Here is a 23,072-nt window from a genome sequence, read left to right on the forward strand (position 1 = left end):
CTGAGTGGTGAGCATTAAAAAGGAAAATCAAAGCAATGTGCTATATTGCGCATTAAAATGACTGGTACTGTGTTTTAATGTAATTTAACATTTAGAAAACTAAAGAAATTAAATAAATAAAAATAATTTGTTTTCTCCTCTTTGCAAGTAAAAAATACTTTGATTATTATTTTGAACAAATCTTCAAGAAGATTTCTCTCAGAAATAGGGAATAGACCATTCCTTTATTTTTCTTTGAGATATAAATTTTAAAAAGCTTGACCTACTGTGGAGAAAAGCAGTGCTGAAGGACCTGTGCTGCTGTTTGTACAGACACATGAATGGAAATTCAAGCTGAGCAGAACCACGATTGCTGCTGCCTTTCCCTGGTTGAACATTAGTTGTGCGCTGATTGAAATACAGCTGGTTGTTGAGTAGTTTCCCTGCCAGGGCCCTGGGTATTCCTGCCCGCTCCCTCCTGCCCCCAGCAGTTACACTGGAGAAAGAGGCTTGTGGCCTTCAACTAACTGCCTTATTTACACCCACGCCTCAAGAAGAGGCAGGTGTGCCTCCAGTAATACCAACACCTCCAATAAAGACTAAGGACAACAGAATAATTCCAGTTGAGAGGAACCTTTGGAAGCAGGGTTGCTTTTGGAGCTTGACAGGTTTGCTCGTGGCCTTGTCCAGTCAAGTGTTGAGTATCTCTAGAGCTGGCGACTCCACAGCCCTCCTCTGGCACAGAGAGGATTCCCTGTTCCATGGCAATGAGGTGAGGGAAGACCGTCCTTTTTTGCTGTGGTTGCACTGGAGTTTTGAGGTTATGAAGAAAAGGCACTGTCTTGGCATCTTTGTGCTCATAAACCTGAACTTCCAACCTTTTCTGCCTTAGCAGAGCTGCACCAAAACGCCTGATTCCAGCATGTAGTTGCTGTCTGTTCATCACAAGTATTTGTGATCTGCAGCCGCTGGTGATTTAGGAAGATAAACGTCAAATTAAAACAGATTAGTTAGACATCTGGTTCACATTTATAGAAGTAAAGGTGATTGTGGCTTGAGAAAAGGGTGGTTTGGGAATGGGGTACAATAAAACTACTCATCCAGAAAGATACTGAACACTGAGATACTGCTGCCTGTAATAAGGTTGAATGAAGTCAGTAATGTCTGACTGTAAAATGAATTGCTGAGGATTTGGTTTTAAGCACTTGGCCAGGCTGTTTCACTGCAGTACACATTTTAAATAGCATGGGAGTCAATCTTTCTGTAAGAACGGAGAAGGGCGTAACAGCAACTCTCCTATTTTGTGAAACACCAGCTAGAATAAAAGTGGGCAGTGTTGCACCTGAAGGAGCGTTGGTAATCACCCCACATCCAAATGAGTAATTAGCTGAAATAATTACCAGCCTTGAGATGAATTCACACACTTTTTTTGCCTGTGACAGTATCAAGGATAACAGGTGTTGAGAGTGCCTTGAAGGGACAAAGATTAAAGATTATTTCATTATCTGGATTCCTTTAGGCAGCGAAGTCTTGCGTTTTATCCTGTCATGCACAGAAAGGTCTAAGCAGCACCTCATTCTCCTCATGCTTTGGCAGTTTTGAAGCTGAGCTTTTGACAGAGAGTGAATGTTGTTTAATCTGGGAGAATGGTCTGTCCTTGAGAATGCAGTAAATTATCTCTGTGTCACTGCACAGCCTGATGCCTGCTCAGAGGCCCAAGGAACACTGCAAGTAAGGATGCTGAAGAGACACTGAGCAAGTCCTCCTTTTACTGAGGTTTAGATTAATTAGGAAAGGAAGTAATTGAACAGTTACTTGGAGACTTCCTGATGAAATGTTGTGCGTGTTTCCAACTCATTGTTTCAGTATTTGCAAAGTAGCTTGGTAAGGAGCTGCCGTTTCCTCATGTGTGCTTTCAGACAGTTTGTTTGGTTAGTTATAGCCAGAGGCCAGACTGCGTCAGGGCAAATCTCCATACGCTGTGTGCCCTAGAAAACATCAACTTTTACTTCCTTGTGTCAGAAACAGCAAACTTTCCAATGCAGAATAGCCCCTTCTCAGCTAGACATTCTGCTATTCCAAATACTCTGCGACTACTATAATAATTTCCAACCCTTTTTCCGTTTCACAGCAGCGGCCTGCAGAAACGGTGTCTCTCAGAACTGTCGCTGCAGTTTGATATGTTCTCACAGTGTGCGCCTGTGTTATATCCGTGACAGCTCTGTGCAAGGTAGTGTTTGAATCCCAAGAGGATGTGATGCAATGTGGGAGAGATGGGATGGGTGGAACTGATGGAAACTGGCTGTTGAAATAGTTCATCTCCATAAACATTTTTCCATTTAAAGCTCTACTTTGTTCCCTACCTGTTTTCTCCTCCAACTCCATTATAATTTGAAGGAGATTTTTGCCCAGCTTCTGCATGTTTGATTAATAATCTTTTTTTTCTCTGCTCTCATTTTATTCCTCACCACGATGCCAGTAGGTGCTGGGTTTGTTTAGTTGGGGGGCTACGGTGGCAGCTTCTGCAAGAAGCTTCTAGAAGTTGCTCCCCTTTGTCCCATGGACTCGTCCGGGCCTAGGGCGGACCCGCTGCTGGCCAGGGCCGAGCTGATTGGTGACGGAATGTTCCCTGATAATGCCTCTGTATTTAAGAAGGGGAAAATAATTTTTTTAAAAAAGTAGTGGAAAAGAAGCAGAAGCAGGGGGCAGAGAGGGGGAGGCGAAAGCCTTGTGGGCCCATGTAGGTGTTAAGCATTTCTGATTCATAATTCTTTACTTTTGTTTTCCACTAATCTGTTTGTTGCTACTTTTTTTTTTTCTTTTTGTTTCCTATTCTATATTTCTCAACTACAACTTATGATTCTGCAGTTGAAGCAAGTTAGGAATAAGGCATGTGTCTTCAGCCCCAGCTGGCATCAAATTATTGGCAATCCCTGACACGCCGGAGGCCCCAGGCCCGTGAGTAGTTCTAGGTGCCTCATGGCTTTACGGAGCAAGGCCCGTCGTGGCATTATACAGCGTGCGGCGCGTAATAGATCTGCGGTTCGGGAGAACACACCCGATGCTGATGGTACAGCTGTGCAGCACTTAAACACACGGATCTTTGTTACTGGAAACTGCCCCCAATGAAGCTAATCAGCATTGTTTTAGGAGTTTTCTGGAAAAAAACTATAGAAATCAGTTATTTTCAACAGTGAAGTTGTTTTAATGTAGTACTGCAGCCATAGTTTTGAAGGTGTTTTTTTCTTTTTTTCGTCCCTATGGTTACTTAAGAAAACCCCTAGATAATTAATTCAGACTGTAAATATTCACTATTAATTTATATTTTCAGTATGGATATGTAAAACACCTGCTGAGAAAAGCTAGCTAGAATAAATAAATAAATAAAGCTAAGGATAAAACTCCTGGATTTTGTCAGGGAGTGAGTTAACTGCAAATGGATGGTTTGAAATTCCAGTACCCACAGGTCTTCGTAAGCTGGAGTTCTCAGTAGTTTCCATGTTCAAGGAACCAGGCTGTAATGAAAATATTTTGATATTCAGGAAAAAATCTTAAAACTTCACAACACTTCAGCTGAAAAGATCAAAGTCTTGTTTGAATAAATGAAATTGCATTTTGCCTTTCAGGGACTGAACTGATCCATCTTCCCAGAGATGATTCCTCCACCTCTTATGGGACTCTCCCTTCGTGTTGTGGGTTGTGCTTCTAGAACATGAATTTTTTTACTCTAATGCTGTAGTGTGATGGCTATTAATGGCATGTTAAAGAAAGGACAGGTTGTGCAACCGTTTGTTTTTTTTTTTTTTTTTTTGTAAACATTATGAACAGTCCCAGTGACTTTCAGTTAGTTACTTGTTAAGAATTTGTAAGTTTGTAAGTTTTAACTGCTGTTGATAGTCCTAGAATTATGCTGTCTTGAGCTAGGTCAAGGTGACAGAAAAAAAATGAACCTTTATAGCATACCTTTCCTGCATAACTAGGGAGTAGAGTAACCTGTGGAACTCTACCACTGATTAAGGAAAACAGAGGGAAAGACACTATCTTTGAAATAAATTGTGGTAAGATCTCATGCGGCTTGTTTACAGAGGCTCCTATGAGAACATGGAGATACTTAATAGGTAGGTGGGGTGAACCTGGATAATACTGAACATCTGTAATGCGGTTTATAAGTCGAACAGTTTAACACTGCTGGAGAAGTTAGAGATACTTCCCAAAACGTGGAGAAGACAGACAGATGTCTGACCCCCCCAGGCTTCCCACAGGAGCTGGGTACTTCAGGGTACTCAGCACAGCGCAGTTTTCCTGTCTGCATGCCTTAGAGTGGAAAAGTACTTCCACTTTCCCTCATCTACAGAAGATAGTTAAATGGAACACAGAAAGTCCTAAACTGTCTTAGTGATCTCCCCAAATCCCTTTTCTTAGGGATTTATAGACCCATAAAACAGATGGGGGATCCTGAGGCCTACAGACGGTCAAGGGGAAGCAGAGTAATGGCGACTACGTTAAAACCTACTCTTTGTGTTCAGCATAAGAGCAATCAAAGACGCTCCTGATCGGAACCCGCTCCTCTGCCTGCCTAGGCATTCCCAGCGGACAGGGTGTTACCAGGGAGCTCACTTGCTGGCCTCTGCTTTGTACTGCGCTTCAAATCTAACACCTGCTTGGTAATCCGTCTCGAAACCACACAATGCAGATATCTTTTAAGAAGGAAATTGAGCATGCAAAGAATTAAGGTAGCGCATTGATGAGACTGAAGCTATTTTGAATAAGAACAAACACCCTTAGGCTTTTGGGATTTTAGTACAGAATTTTGAAAAAACATCAAAGCGGGGAAAAGTAAATACTGGTTTTGCAGCTATTGACACTTCAAATTCTGTTTAACAACAGCAATATCAATTGAATGTTTCACGCAGCGTGATTTCCTTCGGAAGAACGTAGAACCAGACTTTCTGCATGGAATTGTAGAAAATGTAAGGAAGTTGGTCTCCTCTCAGTAGCAGTAACTGTAGTTTCAGAATGTTTGCTGTCACTCTGCTTGATCGTAAACCTTCAGTTACACAAGAAATGTATGACCTAGGAACTCAAGACATTGCAGTCACTAGCTGGTAAGCTGACCTAGGCTTAGAGTGCCAGATGTTTTTTGTGAAGTTTTCATGTTTCTACATGTTTGCCTAAGTGCAATGTAACAAATGAAACTTTAGCCAGCTGTGATTTATGTATTTACCTTTTAAAAATATGCAGCATTTAAAAATGGTAAATATTATCAGCTGGTTTCCATTCTGACCACTAATAAAAGTTTTTGTGTCTACTAACAGAATTTGACAGGTTAATAATGCAGGATTTTTTAAAGATTTTCAATGAAGAAAGCATTTAGCCTAGGTAAGCGCCCTGTTTGGGTCTTACTGGGTTTGCCTTCCTCCCATGGAAAGAAGTGAATGCTTCCACTCAAGGACATAGGCTCTTTTTTCCACGCATTGCAATAACAGAATCACAAAGACGGGCTTTCATGCCCCTGCAGTACATCTAGAGAACTTACCAGCTCAGTGAGGAAACCACATGAAATTTTTTAATACTTGACTCAGGTATTTTTATTTCATTTGAGATCTAGTAGTTGCGATGTCACACGAAATACAAAGTCTTAACTGTATTTCAAAATACATGATTAGTATTTTTTTCTTAGGTTCTTCAAGGTGCCTTAGAGTGCCTTCCAACTTTAAGCTGGTTCAATCCTAGAGGCTAGCGAACTGAAAGAAGGGAATTGAAGCTGGAACCCGTTGGGGTTGCCCCTTCTCCCATCCCCCTGGGCTGAGCATTGGTAGTCTGGGCTGGAGCAACAGGAAGGCCTGTGACAATTTTAACTATTGGCTCTGATGCAGTTTGGAGAAGCAAACCACCAAAGATTTCCAAAACTCTGTGGTGTAGTCTGGGAAATACTCAAAGCAATCGATGCTACCAAAAGAAGGTGTTCTGTGAACTTGCAGCTTCTGATCATTCTTGTCCTTCGTGTGTTTGTGCAGTCATGCAGTAAACCAAAATCAGCCAGGTTCTTGCTGCTCAGTAACTTCTGTTCATAAAACTTCCTGGTGGGCCTAAATGCCGTACAGTTCATTGGTGATCCCCCATCTCTCTGGATGCCAGCGCAAGTGGGCATTGTCTCTGGAGCTGGGATCTGAACTCTCCCAAAGACCGGGGAGTGAGGCTTAGATGGATGTGAACACTTGCATGTATGATGGTGGGGATGAGGGAGCTTCTCCTGGATTTATGTGGTGTTTTTGCATAAGGAATGAGTTGAAGGAAGTACGTATTGTGTGCCGTAACTCTTGGTTCAAAGGATGCCAGCTTTTTAGGCTCAGGCCCAGGATTTTGGGAGGCCCATCGTCGCGATTATCCTGCATGAACACCCTGGTCTGGTCAGTGTGCTTGTTTGGTCCGTCGTTGTAATAGCATTATTAGTATCGTAACAGGGTACTATTATTTTATAATAAGGTACTCCTTTTTATTACTGGAAGGGCCTACGGAAAAGCTAAGCATAGTTGGTGTAAATACTTTTAAATAGAATAAAATCTAGGGAATAGTTAAGTTATGCAAAGCTTGGACATTTTAAAGAGAGGTATGAGTCTTTTGATGAATAGGAAATGTGTTAGGAAATTCTGATTAATTATTAATCTATTGAAAAAGGAGCTAGAAATATTAATATTTTATATCACAGATATATTTATATAAAATAATTTTGTAGTTGGTTAGTTAGCTGGTTACAGCTTCAAACAATCTACAGAAACAAGTGAATCCTCCTTTATCTCAAATATAATTAGCCATTTAAATGTCTTGGGTCAATTTATTAACACTTTATTCATCGGGGTGTAACTTTTATTAGGCTTTATTGCTATCAGAAATTATATCCTACACAAATACAATAGAGATTTAAATGTTCTGTAGAATGAGCCAATGCTTCCTGACTTTATTGCACAGTATTGTAATGAACCTTGACCAGCTGCAGATTTGATAAGTGTAAAATATTACTGCTTGCTGCTAATTTTGTTCCTTTTTAATGACTGATAATCCGTGTCGATTTAGTGTGATAGTCACAATCCAGTACTGTTTTCCTGCTATAAATGTGATTGTAACAGGAGCTATTAAGTGTGTCCGCGTAATAAAATTAGTCAGGGAAGCTCCGTATATTGTTTCCAGGTCTTTGGATTTTCATTATACTAGTGGAACTTGTTAGACTGTAAAGCTTGATGGTTGCCAGCTCAGACAAGCGCTTTTCTACTTCTGCCAAGCAAAGGGGTAATGATGCTGCACTAAGAAGTCTGTTCTCACTGCTCTGGAAAATTCATCGTATATAAACACAGGGTATCATTTTGGGGAGAGTGTGAAAGGCCTCACCGGGGAAGAAAGAGAGGAAACTCATCTGGGCAACAAAGTATTAGAACTGCATAGAGCTGTTTAAAGAGACGAGCTTGGCAGCTGAATGCCTGTGTTGGGAAAAGGCAGTCGTGACATCTCTTAGTAATCCTGCAACACTGAGAGATCACACGCTCAGATTTGTCAGGATGCCAACGTGTGTGAAAGGATCCCAGTGAGGAGACCCGGGCAGCAGCCTCTCCTTGCCTTTATCGCTCTGCCGCAGCACGCTCCGCTTTTACACAAGGAACTGTTGCACCAGAGCGATGCTAGGAAACGCGCACTTCCTCCTAGGCGTGCTTCTGGGCTTGTCTGATCTCGCCCAACCTGAAGGCTTCTATTTCTGTTCTTGGGCCTCTAGGTTTGAAGTGGAGATATTTTTATAAGAGTGGATGAAATCCCAACTGTGAGAATAATCAAAAAGCAGTTTCTGTAGCTCAATATACTTTTCTGGAGGTTTTTTTAAAAGTGAATATAGTTCTGTGATCTCTACTGATATCTTGGCAGAACAGTAACTAAAAACTGCACCCATATCTGAGTGGTATCTCAAAAGAAACTATCCTGCAGTACAGCAGTTATTTAATGCCCGAGTTTCTCTCACTTAACTTACTAAAAAGGTAATGGGGAATTCTGTCATTGACATCAGCGTAGGCGAAATTTTGCCCATGGTAATTCTGGTCGGAGAAGCCACCGCTGTGCTGGTGTGAGAGCTCTGCCGTGCTCTCTTTAACTCGCTGCCCAGGCGGATGGGGCTGTACTGACCATCGGGGCAGGACAAGAACTACTTGCACACCTACACTGGTATTGCTGGCTGGACACAGGCTCCTACGTTAACGAGCAGTTTATAGGGGCAGTTCGTAACTCTGCACTGACAAAATAGTTCATAGCTTCCAATACAAGGTAGGAATAAATCTAAGGATTCATAATCTTCTACATTATTTAATTCCAATATTTCTTCCAACACTCAGAAAAGCTCCCCCCAAAAATGCAGAAAGCAGCTGACAAGTATGTGCAGAGATCAGTATTTTAGCCTGAGGTTTCCTGGAGCACCTTTGCATTTTGGTGGCTGCCTGGCAGAAGCTGTGAGGCCCTTCTGACTTTGAGTTTACGCTTACAGGGATCTTTAAATGTCATCACCCGGTCTCTGTGTTACTCAGCCCTGCTCTACTAGGGAGCATTGGGATGTTCTTCCCATATATCTGCCATTTCTGTGAAGGCTTCCAACGCGTAGTCTAACACAACAAAATAGCGGTATAAAAGAAATTTAGTATCAGCCTTTCTGCAGAGATCTTCCGGCTGCCGTTACGGCTGATACATACTCCTTTGTGGAGGACTTCTGCAAGTATTTCTAAGAGTCCAAGGGGTTTCCGCTTTGCTGGCTCCGTCCCCTACCCAGCACTACTTGAGTCAGGCTCTGTGCAATAGTTTTGAGGCACGCTGGCTGGTACGGGGCTGCTTCGTGCCGGAGGACAAAATGCCGCGAGACTAGTCAACACATAATAAGTATCTGAAATCTGGCCAGCATTGGTGGGAGGTTAGGAGAGTAGTCAGTGCACCTGCACATTAGTGCATCTGTCCATAATTGGGGCTATGCCATCAGCATGCCTAGGGGACTTCGTGGGAGAAGGCCAGTAACCGGCTCCTTCATGCCTCTAGAGCAGAACGTCCTTCAGGTGCGGAGAAGACATTCCCTCTGCTCAAAGACATAAAGAAAAGGGACTGATTCACTTCACCAATTTAGAATTCAAGTTACTGGAATAAGTTGCCAGTGCCCCATTCAGTTCTTTGCCAGAAGATGAAGTCCCATATAGGTTTAACTCTGGTCTCTTGCTCCAGCTCAGCAAGAACACTAACACAAAAGGTATTCCTTGCAAATAAACACTAGACAGATACAAAGAAACACCGCGCAAAACCTAGGCCACGCAACGAACTTCAGAAAGAGCGGAGCCACAGATGTGCTGACTGAAGTTTAAGAGGCAACTTAACAGATGTACAAAGCTGTAGATCAGAGGGGATATAAAACAGTTAAACTTGCTTAAAGGCACAATGTGTCACAATCTAACGATTACATGCATCCGAAGCCCGACAGAAGAGGGAACATACGCTCAGCTATGTGCTCTTGGCTGTAGGCATGCCAAGAAGATTATAAAAATGCCATGCTGTGATATGTTGCCCTCCTGCCTGAAAGGCTACCATTAAGCTGCTTATTTACTGCACCTATTCAGGCGGCAGTGCGGCTCGGAGTGCTACCTGTCTCCTTGTTGGATAAATTAGTTGTGGATATCACAGGATTATTGCTGCCTATTGTTCAGTCTGGTGAAGGTGGGAAGAGATGAAAAGACGCTGATCTGACCTTGTAATGTTTTGTGTAAAATAAGAGATGCTTTTTCTTCATAGCGCGTGTCGTAGTTGATCTTGGTAGGGCCAATTGTGTTAGCAAGTTTGGAGCTAAATTAAAAAGGCTAATATAGTAATGAAGGCAAAAAATTTATCTCAGTCATATATATATATATATATATATAAAATAAAGGGAGAAAGATGGAGAGGGGAAAGAGATGGGGTATGGAGGAAAGTGCATGTCACTAGAGCTTTGTGCTCTCGTTCTGGCTTTGTAAATCAGCGCTGTTTGAAATGAAATCTTCAAGAGAACACACAGGAAAACTTAGCCACCCCCTCAACTCAAAATGGTTTTTTATATAAATTGTTTTGCCCTCATATTTTTACGATATATGGAGCTGTGAACTTTAAATTAGTGATAACAGAAATTGACAAGTACAGCATTAAAAAATAAACCATGCAGCCCTACAGGCTTAATTATGAAGTGAGCAGGAAGATAGACACAGAAAATCCTGTTTCAAAATTTTACCTCACATAATATAAATAAAAGATTATGTCTTCCACTGGTAGCCTGTAGATCAAAAGGATAATATAAAATGACTACCCTGATATTTATTTTGCCTTTATTATGTGTATAGACAAACTATACAGTTCTTATTTTCCTGTGTATTTTTGCTATATGCAGGTAGAGACACTTAGATATAGATTTAATTACAGATACATAGCTATAAATTAATGTCTGTAATTATTTTAGAAATATAAGCTTTTTATTGTCAAAACAAAAATAAAATGTTTTAAAAAAACTATTCTAATCAACAATATGGCAAGTTGAATATAAACTATGTGAATAAAAAGATAACCATTGATTGGAATTTATTTTAGAAATTGTGATTTGAAAGAGAAGGATGTTTTAGATAATCAGTAAATATCAGGCACTAGTTATGACAGTATTTATTGCATAGATGTAAATATGCCACAATATCTTCACCATTCAGGTACCGTGTGTGCTGAACTGCTAATTTTCAGTGCTATTCTAAAGCAGTGAAGAGGGTTTTCTTTTTCCTGAGGAACCATTATTACCTTGAACCATTTTACAAGGCTTCGGTGTAGCAGGTTAGTGGCCAAAAGCTGAATTTGCATGGCAGTGATCAATAACTGAAAGTCTGGCTTGGGATATCTGAAGTGAGGATCTGAAATGTCCTGAATTTCTGGCTATATGTTTTTCATTAGTGCCAAAAAACCAGGAGGAGAGAATCTGAAAGAAACAGATTTAACATTGTCCTTCCTTCCTTGAGCTACTTGATCATTTTTGAATGCCAGCAACTGAGGTTCAGCCAGCAACATTTTGTCCCATTACAAGTGACTGTCTTGTGGCAGGAGATCAGGCTCACAGAAGAGTCAAGACATATTAGCAGCTTTTATTAAGGGTTTACTAAAACTAAACTTCACGTTTTTCCTTGTTACATCTCAGAACGCATGGTGTTCTCAGTGACGGGATTATCAGAAAAGTGTCAGGCTGTAACATGCAGGATTGTTCTAACCAAGTAATTCCCTATGTCCATATTTCTTCGCTCGTGATTTAGGACCATCTCATGCAAAGCCTTAGTTTGTGAGAGTAGCCCTGTTAACAAAGTCGGGATGATGGCTGATGCTGAGCTTTTCTGACGTTGGCTTACAGCACTGAGCCCTCTTGGAGTGGTATTTTAAACAGCCAGTTATTGTATTTGATTATGACCAATCGAGATGAAAATGGAGCACTGCTCAGCAATAATGAAAACATCCCTGTGTTATCAACACTGTTTTTGGCACAAGTGCAAACCAGAGCCCCGTACTTGTTACTGTGAAGATAATTAACTCTATCCTGGCCAAAACCAGCACAACATCACAGCGGATCTTTGGTTTGCAGCCGTCTCTAGAGTAACATGACTCCACAGCCAAGCTATTAACTCCCTAAAACAGCTGCTGTATGCCATACCTGCTTCGTGTGGACTGAAAGGATGATACAGCTGTGAAATCGGCTCCTATCGCTTTTTAGCTGCTCCACGTAGAAGGCTTCTAAGCGGTACCGTATACCTCTAATGTAGTTCAGAAATTTATAAAATCTGCTGGTTTCATGACAAGGTGACGGAGCCCGGAGAGCATCACCAGTATTGCCAATCTGAACAGTGCATAAATTCATAACGTTTGACTGCAGTAGCACAGCTGTGTCTTGAGACATTAGGGGTTTTGTTAGCTTTTTTTTTGGAAAGTATGAATTCAAGGAGACCGTTTGGTTTAAATAAAAAGGAAAAAAAAGTAATGAAGAAGGTGGCATATGTACTTATGCTAACTCTCGTGGAAGGACCTAAATCACTGCAGTTGCAATTAATGGTAATCACTGGCAAATCTGCCTTAAATGTGTAATTAATCCTAAGCATGTAAGTAGTCTGACTGATGCAAATGGAACTGCTCAGGCACTCGTGTACTCACATGCACAAAATTAGTCAGGCACTTGGCTTCTCCGGCAGGGCCGGATGGAAACGCAGAACCCTTCTGCTGAATCGCCACGGGCTCAGGAGAATTGTGCAGTTTAATTATCTTCAACCAGGGTTAAAGAGGGATGGAAATATCCTTTTGTGCCAGGGAAAGTCATCCAGATGTCATTGTAGTGGCAGGAACGACCAACTCAAGGCAGCGAGCGTAGGTGAGGCTTTGTTGCACGGCAGTTACTTGGGAGGCCGAACTGCTGCAGGATATCAATGCAAGCGCAGGGTGAGCAGCCTGGGATGAGGCTGGGATTGTTCCTTCAAATTTAGACGTGACTTGCTGTTTGAAAGCATCTGGGGGAAAATTAACTAGGTCATGTAAATGAGAGTAGGAATCATTTGGGGAGACTTCAGGTACTGCAGGACTAATAGGTAAGATTTAAGTAGATTTCTCATTTTTCATGTGTGCCAATCACCTGCGCGTCCCCCAGCCAAAGGGGCGGTGGGAAGGTGGGAAAAATCCCAGAGGATCAGGCTAGAGCAAAGTTAGAACTGGATCCTGGGAAAAAAATCAGGATAATAGGTGAGCAGAAGGCTTAAAAAGTATGTCTGGAAGTTTTGCAGCACTGAGTAACAAAGTTGCTTTATCCCAAACCTGTTAATAAATTGCAAGAGCATGGACAGACACCAGCACTCTTCACTCGCTGTAGGTGACTGAGAAAAAGGCTTTGGGAAAGAAGAACATAGTTGTTAAGAACTTCAGGGGTGGGATTGAGCGAGAATATTGGTCAGCAATTAAAAATTGATTAGGAAAATTGGAATTCGGTGTGAACTTGTTATGTGATAATCCTACAAAAAATGGTCCCTAACTCTACCAGCACTAACTTGGCTAACTAAAGCACAGATGGGTCCCTTTGACACTGTACTGGGCAGCTGAGCCTGGGGAATATTTTTTCTGTTAATTGTACACTGTAATAGCCTTTATTTTCTATATAAATCTGTTCCATGTCTTTTATGATGTAACAATCTAAGTGCATGCTGATCTTCAGTTAAATCAGTGGTTGCTGCTTCAAAAAGCGTGTTATTCTGGTTGAATAGTCGGTAGTTCTGAGAGAGGACTAAACCACTGCAATGTAACGCACACTTGAAAAATAAACCAAAATTGCCGTGATACTGAGCTGAAGATCATTTACAGATTCAGCTTCCATTGAAGGGAAGCTGTACGAGGCTTTGCTCTACAGAACATCTTTCTCCAAAACACAGCATAATTCAGTGCGTTAAGGTATATATGGCATTTTTTACTCAATTTCTTTTTATCTGCGTATTTTCGAAGGATGAGTTCATGTAAGCCCAACAAAACACATTCAGGATATTTAGATTCTACAGAATCCTGAAGATAATTGCAGTTATTTAAGATAGCTTTATTTTATCCTGCTTTGTGTTAACCAAGATTTGGCATTCAGTCCTGGGCCATGAAGATTTAATTTTTGATTATTTGGAGCTTTAAGAAAGCAAACATTTTTGTTCAGAAATTTTGCAAAGCTTGCAGAGTTTTCTGGTTCCTCCCCCAGTGCCCAAGAAGTGGCAAAAGGTGCCTGGGAGAGCTTGGGAAACAACATCTTGCACAGCTCTAGTCCGAATCCAGATAAGTGTATATAGAGAAACACCTGGCTGTCGGTCTTTCTGGTAACCAAACCATGAGCTAAAGTGTCTTTTAAAGTGACTTTTAAATTATTTATCCAGTCAATGCAAGTCTGGTCTACTAAGGTACTCAGAGAGCTTTGCGTTTCTGGAAACCGCGGATCTGGGCGTGCTGTTACTGAGAGCCGTGCAGCACAACGGTACATGTCCAGAAAGAAAAATGGTGAGAGGAGGTCAGCTTGGCTGCAGCCTGGTGACGCTTTGTCAATATTGTATCGGCAATCCCGTTACTATAAGGAACAAGGACATTATGTGGCTGTTAGGAGCTAGAAAATAGATTGTTTACTATGTTACATGCCATCAATCAGTTCTGTGAGTAAACCTGAGCACTGGCTGGCTGGCACAATGTCTCTCAAAAGTGTCTCTGTTGCTTAATATATATTTAGATTAAATTAACAGCAAATTAAAATGATTAGATTTTTTTCATGTGAAAGAATTTAGAACATTAAAACAGTTTTAAAACTGACATTGTTTTTCATAGTAATTAAATTGACATGATGATTTAAAAAATGACTGTATAGAAATGTTGGTGTGGGAAAGCTATACCCAAGGAATGTGTACAGCGTTTTCAATTTAATTCAAATTGGAGATTAGTAATAAATTTAAGATTACTTCTTTAGTAAGATATTTATCAGTAATAATGCAACAGAAGAAATTTCAACTATAAAGGTCAGTTTCTTTGAAATATTCCTCTTTTTGTTTGCAGTGTAGCTGCAGTGGTTTATCTTATTCAGCATTCTGCAATACTAGACCGAGACTTTCACATTCTCAGTGTTTGCTTTGCTGTGTAAATTCAAAGTTTGAAGACCTGTTGCCTTCCAACTCCTCTGTATAGTTAACGGGATATAAGCAGCCTCACTCTCCAGTAAGATTCGCGTCCGTGTAGCATAAATATTGAAGCTGAGAGATTTAAAATTCATCCTAGAAAGAAAACTCTACTGTCTTAGGACTTATAAAATGTCCTTCAAAAGCTCATAGTGTTGAATGACCTTAGTTAAGTGACATCCTCCATAATTGCATCATATATCAAGTGTTTGCATTGAAAACCAGAACATTTTAAGACAGAGGACCAAGGATGAGGTTGACGCATCCCAAGAAGGAAAAATGAGGAGAAAGGAACAACTGTGAAGATGGTCTTTCCTTTCTGCAAACCCTGCTTCTCCTGCAATTAGCCATGTCATTTTTCTTAGAGCCTAAAGTTTTGATCATGTCCGTTGGCTAATTCAAGGTCTAGTGAAATGAATCAAGTGCCTCCAGCTGGAAAATAAAACCAAAGAAAAAAAAGAAAAAGAAAAAAAAAGAGGAAAAAAAAAGCTGAAAGCTGGTTAGCTTTCAGAAGAAAATCTGTAATGGATTACTAAATCAGAACAGTGGTAGGAGCTGAATACCTTGCCTTCAATTAAGTGAGGATATTTTATCCCTAAGTTACTTACTTTTACATGCGTTTACGCTACTGTCCTTTCAACTAGATATGAGCACAGGTAGGTGAGGCAGCTTTACAAACAAATATCAAGGGAGATCTTCTCCTGCATAGGTAAGTGCATTGTGAAATTGATGGCACCTTTTGGTATCCTGCATGTTGCCTGCTGACTTTGCATACAGCTTTTTAGACAAGTTAGTGTATCAGAAGCAAGCAAACCTCCACGTGTGAGAGTTTAGAACTGGAGTTTTGTGTGCGTCCAGCAAGCTGGGTAGGAACTACAGCCTTACGTGTTTCCATGCCATGTAGCTGCCTCCCGAACCAGATAGCTTCAAGTTATCCAGGTGTGCCCAGATGAGCTACAGTCATAATTGTGAGCTGCAGGTTCTACATGGAGATGAAGGTCACCAAGAGATGGCTTTTGTTAAGGAATTGTGTCTGCTGTGTTAGGACATGGGAAAAGGAACTGGCCGTGGAGGCTGTTAAAAATCAAGATGTTTTCACCACTTCTGCTCCTCAAAAATATTAATCCTGTCAGTGTGAATGAAAAATTCCTCTGAGACTGTCATTGCCACAAGCTTGCCATCAGTCTATTCAGAATACTGAGATTGTTGGATTCTCTCTCCAGTTTGACAGGTTCCCTGACATTGGTTTGTATCCTTAGGGAAGTCTGTTTACCTTTATTGTTTCCAGTTCCTCAGTTATAAACTTAGTTATACCCTGATAAATGCGCACCTTGTGCAGCTTCTTGCAGCTCTGAAGGAACTACATACATGCTAGCTGCAGTGCACCATCCTTCTTCCTGAGGGAACACATTCAGGTTTATGCTGGATGTGCTTTGCATATCAGTGTAAATATCTAAAGAAGGTCTTTGTTTTAATGAACCTCCGAATCTGTGATGTTACTGCCAGTGAAATGTTTGTGTGCGTTTATGTATGTCTGTCTTTTAACATCAAACATCCCTTCTTCCCTGCAGAACTTTTGTATAATGGTAGCACTAGAACCTTGGTGTAATATAAATTTAACTTAAGACAGAGGTGTCTTATTTAGTAGACAGGCCGTTCTGTACTCTGTAAATACCAAGGAAAGGGATATTGGGGTGAATGACCAGATTCTGGACTACTGAAAGGGCTGGTACGTGGACTTGCCTGCAGATTACGCAGTTGCTCTCAGAAGGATTCCCTGGAGCTGTCAGGGAAGCAAGTCTGGAATGGGAGAGGCTGTAGGACACCCAGGCAAGTTGGAACTGAAGAGGTGGGAATAGAAAGCAAAGAAGGGTGTAGATCTTTACATACATTGGATTTAGAAGGTTGGATTTGCCATGTTGATCAGTTAGTATTCTTCCTCTGTCAGATCAATCACTCTTCGTTTTCAGGTGTGATCGTATGGTAAAACAAAAAGAAAGCATGACTAATTTTTGCATAATGTTCCATAGCTTGCACTTGGGTTTAGGATTTAATGGAAGTTGGTCAAATGGGGATGGAAATGAACTCATGAAATACAGAGGCTGCTCTTATGAATTTTTGCTGCAGGGGAATGAAAGGGATAGAAAATTTGCTGTTACAGTCAGGGAAGCTTTTCTGGATGAGCCTTTGTGGGTCAGGGACCTGAATATCCAGGCACCTTTGGGGCTGGTACCTTTGATTGTCATATCCCAGGTGTACAACCATTGGCCGGTGCAGCCTTCCTCTTCATTTTAATTCTCGTGTGGGGAGTCGCGATCTGTCCTTTAAAGTCTACTGAGCCCAATCCCTCTCTGTGGTCGGACAACAGGCATGCAGATATTTTTTTGGGTGGGTCGGTGCCTGTGTGCATAGGCAACAACAGCCTGCTATGCGTTCGGTGTCTGTTCAGAGGTGTTCTTCAAACTGCTCATCCTGGAAGTGGAGATGAAAACTACCTTCTCAGTGGAGAGCCAAGTGTCCCCATGCTCTAAAGCTAGCCACACTTCCCTAAACACATCCCTAATTGGTATTCAATCTTAAAAAATGTCTTTCATTAAAAATAGAATTTGACGAAGTGGGTAATTGACTTGCATTTGATTAAGGCAGATTCTATTGGATTAACATGATTAATAGATAAAATTATAATCAAACAGAAAGCAGTACAAAAGGTGACTTAAGTCATGGGTCATATTAAGATACTAAATTTAAAAAAAGATTGATATGGTAGGAATATTCATTTCACAGTAGGCATCACGCTGTTCCCTTACAGACAGTGATGTAATTCAAATTAATTCTGTAGTCAGAATCGGTGCTTGTTCCAGAGGCCTTTGATGGGAGTTGTTATGCCAGGGAAGTGTGTTTACGATACGACTTTGCACCTACAATGTAAATAATCACTGCTCCCACATCGACAGCAGCAAAATGCTGGGTTATTATTAGAACTAGTTCTGAATTCCAGAGGAGAAAAAAATAGCTTAATGATCTTACAATCAAAAAACCATATCCAGAGAAGAGCAGCTGCCGTTGCATGGCACTGGAATACAATGCAGCGCTTCATTGTACACATTTATTAGAAAGATAACTTAAAATTTGATATATTGACTCAGAAAAGCTTATTCAGAATAAAATAAAAATTCCAGTATTAAAACTACAGTTTTCCTTTTAAGAGAACAAGTGAAGATCACAGACAGCAACCTCATTTTAAGAGAACTGTAAACATGGAGGTAAACCATTAAAGCTACACCGTCCCAAACTGGATGCACTGTCCGCATTAATGTATCTGGCTTGTGCTTTACTTGGAAACAGCGAGATTAATTAATTAATGTTTGTCTAGCAGCTACAGTACTCTTTTGCTGAAGTTAAAAATTTTCCTTCCTTGTCAACCACGGCAAATACATTTCATTGGCTCCTTTTTAGGTGTGACAAGCCAACAGAGCGGTCATGTGTGGTGGATAAAAGCACTCGTGTCTTGAAACGCACGAAGTGGCCCCCTGGATGGGCCATACAGGCAACTAGCTCTGTTCTGGTACTGGAATCTGATCTAAAGAGAATGTTTTCCATCAACCTCTGTTGTACTTCAAAAGGACAGAAGCAGTGGAAACAACTAAACCTACAGTTAACTAACCTTCCTAGGTCAGCAGCTTGTCAGTAATTAGATCAGATTAGTTAGTAATTAGATCGGCACTTTTTCTAGCAGTGAAGTTAGTGTGTGTGTTGCATCTGCTAAGTTCTTTGAAACAAAAAATTGAGTACCAAATTGGAGATCCTGGTAAAACATAAGCAGTGAATTCTCACTATGGGACAACAGACTATTGAGCGTTTCAAATTTCATTTGCAGTAGACATGCTTTCACTGAGGTATCTGTAAGATAAGAAGAAACAGATGAATTAAAGACTTTATTATAAGCATTTCATCTTGGGAAGACATAAAATCTTTAAGACAGGATTGTCTCATGATTCACTAAACCAGAACCTGAGTCTGGCAAAATACATCGAGTATCTCAACAAGTTCAAGGTACCCTGGGAGCTATGGGATCTAGTTACCTGTGGAACCCATCCAGAGAGCCACTTGGGGTTTAAAATCATGATTATTTTAGACCGCTCAAGTGGGGGATGATGATGCCAAAGCAATGTGGAAAAGCTGTCACTGCAAGATTGCTTTCCATTGATTAGCTTACAGTATTCCAAATACACAGGCAAAGCAGAATCCGTTTGTTGCCTAAAGGAGACGTTCTCATACTCTAAGTTCTCATGCTCTCATAAAAAGGAGTACAAAAAGACCACCAAATAGTTTCCTGAAGGTTCCGGGAGGCGCCAAATGATTTAATAGTGAAATGTGGCTGTATTTAACATCCTGCAGATTGTTCCACAAGGAAAAAAGAGTTCTTGTACCAGTGACACAACATCCCAGAAAATCTGCAGTAGGTTGGTAGTGATCATTGTAGCTCCACGGAGATCCCTCTGTGGGATCTCTGTGGCGCAGGTCTCACTGCAAGAAGTGAGAATCTTTCAAGTAAAGATTCAACTCAAGTGGTGTTCTGAGAAGAAATGGGCTTGCTTGTTTTTCTGAATTGAGGCTGAAGTAATTCCTGCCATTTAGTGGCTGCTGCCTCTAATAGACTGGATTTATACACTTAGAAAAGTGGCATTACAGAAGTGGCCTAAACAGTGCTCTGTTCCTTGAGAACAGCTCCTGCTGACAGGAGAACCTACTTTTCAGCATGCTGAAATTTTGAGTTTAAAAGATCCACCAAAAGGAGAACAGTTACTATTGTTTGGGTCATTCTTGTTCAGCTTTAGCCAGTGTGGCTCAGTCATATGTGTAATATTTGCCTATTAGAAAAAAAAAAATCTCATTTTACTTCCAAGCTTACTTGAACTGCTGGCGCATGATATTGGTATTTTAGTGCCAAAGGTAATAAATCCGGTGGTCCTTATGACATGTTTGGGAATAGCTTTGGCATGGGAGACAGAAGGGCTGAGCTGGACTCTTGTCTCTGTACTAGGAGAAATTAGTACAACTCCGCAGCTCTGTTCTTCAGGCAGTTCACTGTTCTGTTCCGGATACCCTGAATCTCAGTACGCGTCACCTCTGTGAGCCAGTCTTCACTGGTTAAGCAGAGTACTTGTCAAGGCAAACTCTACATTTAAAGCTATGCACAAATCCCATTTGCCTACTGCAAATTGGAAGAAAACATAAGAAAAAAGGAAGAGCATGCTGTTTGCAGTGTCATTTAACTTAGGCAGGACACTCACGTAACTTTAAACTGTTGATTGGAAACCACTTGATTAGCTTCCTGCAGAAACAGTATTCTGTTATGGGTGAACTTCACAACCACTGATTAGGAATCTCTGTATATAGATTTTCTATTTTATTTAAGAATAAAGTGATATTTAGATGGATGGATGAATTTGGAACACTGTTGCTTCATCTTTATCTCTAATTGAGATACTACCACGGATTGCAGGGCTCTGGAGTATAATGATTTGTCAGCACAGGACACAGAGTGGACCAATTTAATGGTTGCTGGAGGGGTTAGGATTCCAACAGCCTTTGATGAAATCTTTTTTAGGTCAGTAACATTTAGAGATATAGAAGAAAAATCAAGTAATTGGATAGAAACCAGATGGTTTGTGGCTAATTTGGAAAAGTACAGATTATATTGTTGTGCAGCATCGTATTCATTAAATGAAAAGGTCTTAAGATTTTATAAGGGATAGATTAATATTGATATCGTGTTATGATTCACACTGTTTAGTGTGCAAACATCAGCCATCCTTTATTTTTTCCTGCACATGCTCAGTGCTACTGCCAGAACCACAGTATCAGGAATTACCATGGTGAGTCAGTAGATGACAGCCTTATTATGTACATTTCTCGTTTGTGTTCTCCACTGCAGAAAAAATATTTGCATGTCTGTAAAATGTGAATTCAAATATTACAGCAGTAGCCAAATTTATGCATATCATGGAAATAACATGGGTGAGTGAAGTTTCCTAAACTTAAGCTGATCTCTCTGCATTTCCTACCATTTTTCAGAGCATCTTACTTTATTTGCACAGGCTCCTATTCATTGCAATTACATCTGTTAAACATATGTTCATTTTTAAGTTTCTTTACTGTTACATTCTGAGTGAATATAGACACACTAGTTCAGAAATGAGCTGTGTGTTTAGTATAACGTGATAAAGGTAGAATATTTACCCATATCTAACCAAGTAAATATTATTTTATTCATGTTTATTGCAGTAGTGCCCAGGGGCTCTGAATGAAATCACTGAGCATTTCATAGATACTGGAAGGGGCGACTTTTGCCTCACCCAATTTGTAGCAAAAATAAGCAAGACGGACAAAAGATAAGAGCGTGTACAGACTGGGAAGTGGCTGACTTAGAGTGGTGTTGTGAGGGAGGAGTATAACACAGAGTAGCACCATTGTGAGATCACACTGTCTTACACAAGACAGGGCTACGTGTCCCAACACTTTTATACATATGTCATAAAATATATCTTTAATACACTAATATATTTTATATTTATATATTGATATATATCTGTGTATAATTTTGCAGATATTTCAAGATGTCATTACAAGTATGTTACTAGTACATTGCAACTAGTACAGGGGATTTTTGGCTTCCGTTACCTCACTTAGTATTCTTAAGGCCGTAACCCTCTGTTATGGGATGAAGAGGTTTAAACTTCACAGCATCTTGCTGTCGCTTGCTGGCATACTTGAGAATATTGTCTGAGATTTTTGGAGAATCCTTTCCATTTGGCAGAGATGTTTGGATATGCTCTTTAGGAACTGAACACTACAAAATAGATGATCAGCTCTGGAAGCGATCCTTCAACGAAGGAATAGCTGCAGGAAAACACTGCCAAACAAGCAACATTTTCCTGAGAGGTTTTCAGAATACCATTCTTGACTTAGAGCCCATTATCTTAACAGATGTGTATTGATTTAATAAGCCTCCCTACTGTTTCACTATAAGCACTTGGTTCTCTCATCTTTAGTACAGTACATGGAGCAGGACTCTATTAATAAAAAGTCTCTCATTCCAGCAAAACACGTTGATGCCCATATTTGCCAAGGCCGGTTAAGTACTGCAAAGCTCATTAAAGCTTCATTTTGTGACTGGGATGCTGCAGGCAAGACCCTCAGCTGGATATAGTACCTGATATATATATCGATAACCCTTTGCCTGACCAAAGAATAACATGACAAACTATTTAATCTATTCTATTTTTTCCCCAGTGTACCCCAAAATAATCTTATAATATGTCAGTCTGTGGCTGCAGAAGTGAGGAACCGACACCTTGCTACTGTCAGTCTGTTCCCTCATTCTCATTTTTTTCTCTAGGTGATGTATTTACTTAACTGGATTGGACTCTGCTCTTCCTTTATATTATTTTTAATATAACAGGGTTCATTTGCCATCTAACAGTAATAACAGTAATGTTCTGTTGAAAATGAAAGTATGAACTAGTAAGGCACATCCCTCTGCGTTTGCAGAATAAATGGCAGAATAAATGGCAGGACGGAATGGCATTAGTGCACGAACGCCAGGTCTCTGTCTTTCCTGGGCTTTAGTTGCGCTTTCTCTACTGCTGAGGCTGGTTGTAGGCTCTGCCTAGATTGACACAAAAACTCGTATGCAGCTGATAGCGAAGCTGAACATGGCCAGCCCACAACCCAAGGCATCCCCTACTCCAGAACCACAGCAGATGTGACAACTGCTTACCTCTGCTCTCTCTGAAGGTGGTTCCCTTAGGAAGAAGGCAATAGCCCAGCCAGTTTCCCCACCTTCCTCCCTTTTTTACGTTTTACTACAGCAAGAGATGATAAACAGGAGATTTTAAGGGCATAAGTGTGGGAAGGAACAGGGAGAGGCAGCCCTGCTGCAGCTGCAGAGTTCTGTCAGGTTTAGCAAACGTTGCTGTGCTGGAACGCAGCTGTGAGGAACGGAGCTGGCTGCCGCCGAGCTGGGGATGGCAAGTCATGCTCAGCACCGTGCAGCTTTCTCAACAGCTCACAACCTCTGTTGTACAGAGTGAGTCATCTGCTGTCCTACATGCCCACATACAGGCACTTAAAATAAAGGTTGTTACAATAAGATGTGACCTTATATACCAGTATAGCCATTATAACACTCAGATTTTAAAAGCTATGTGAATTATGAGTTAAGCTGTGCGTTTATTCTGATACTCTCCATGTTTCTTCATTGCTGTCAAGAAGCTCAAATGAAAAAAATGGTTGTACATTGAAAAGCAAGTAATAATTTTACACTACAGTTTTGTGGTGCTGAGCTCCAAGTATTTT

The sequence above is a fragment of the Chlamydotis macqueenii genome, chromosome 12 (assembly GCF_036417535.1).
Source record: "Chlamydotis macqueenii isolate bChlMac1 chromosome 12, bChlMac1.mat, whole genome shotgun sequence".
NCBI classification, from domain to species: domain Eukaryota; kingdom Metazoa; phylum Chordata; class Aves; order Otidiformes; family Otididae; genus Chlamydotis; species Chlamydotis macqueenii.